The 775-nt window shown below is 49.2% G+C and overlaps 1 protein-coding gene across 1 annotated transcript in view; it reads left to right on the forward strand.

Moving 5' to 3' along the window:
* Positions 1-775, forward strand: part of NFIC (nuclear factor I/C (CCAAT-binding transcription factor)) — a gene marked incomplete at its 5' end in the record, with an annotated part of 29,852 nt that overhangs the window by 16,853 nt on the left and 12,224 nt on the right. The window lies entirely within an intron of this gene.

Below are 775 nucleotides of genomic sequence, written 5' to 3' on the forward strand. Positions count from 1 at the left end.
TGGGGCTGGGTAATGCTGTAGGACTGTGCCATTCTGTGGGGCTGTGCCATTCCGTGGGGCTGTGCCGTACCACAGGCTGGGGTTGGTGGGGCAGCGGGACGCTGGCAGCCCCCAGCAGCTGCCCAGGGCCTGGCCCCTTGGCAGGGCAGGGCAGGATGGGCAGGGGGCCAGGCCTGGGACCCCCTGGCTGCACCCACAGAGCTGGGATGTCCCCCCGTGCCCCATCTACCCTCCTGCCCTTCTGCCCCCCCGCCCTCCTCCTGCCTTCCCCTTCCCTCCATCCCTCCTCCCTGTCAGCTCTTTCCTTCTTATTTTTATTTTCTTCTCTTCTCTCTTTTGTTCTTTTTATTTCTCTTTTTCCTTTTTATTCCTCTTTTTTCTTTTTATTCTCTCTTTCTCTTTCTTTTTCTTTTTCTTTTTCTTTTTCTTTTTCTTTTTCTTTTTCTTTTTTCTCTTTTCTTTTTCTTTTTTCTCTTTTTCTTTTATTTTCCTTTTTCTTTTTTCTTTTTCCCTTTTTCTCTTTTTCTTTTTCCCTTTTTCTCTTTTTCTTTTTCTTTTTCTTTTTCTTTTTCTTCTTTTTTATTTCCCTTTCTATCCACTTCCATTTCCTCCTTCCTTTCTTCCTTCCTTTGTCTCTCTCTCCTTTCTCTCCTTTCTCTCTCCCTTCCTGTCTCTCCTTTCTCTCCTTTCTCTCTCCCATCCCCTCCAACCAGCTGCACCTCCCAGTGCCCCTCAGTCTCCCCAGCCCAGGGTGGGTGCCGGGGTTGGGGGGGGG

The sequence above is a fragment of the Calidris pugnax genome, unplaced genomic scaffold, assembly GCF_001431845.1.
Source record: "Calidris pugnax isolate Ruff unplaced genomic scaffold, ASM143184v1 scaffold170, whole genome shotgun sequence".
Lineage (NCBI taxonomy): Eukaryota > Metazoa > Chordata > Aves > Charadriiformes > Scolopacidae > Calidris > Calidris pugnax.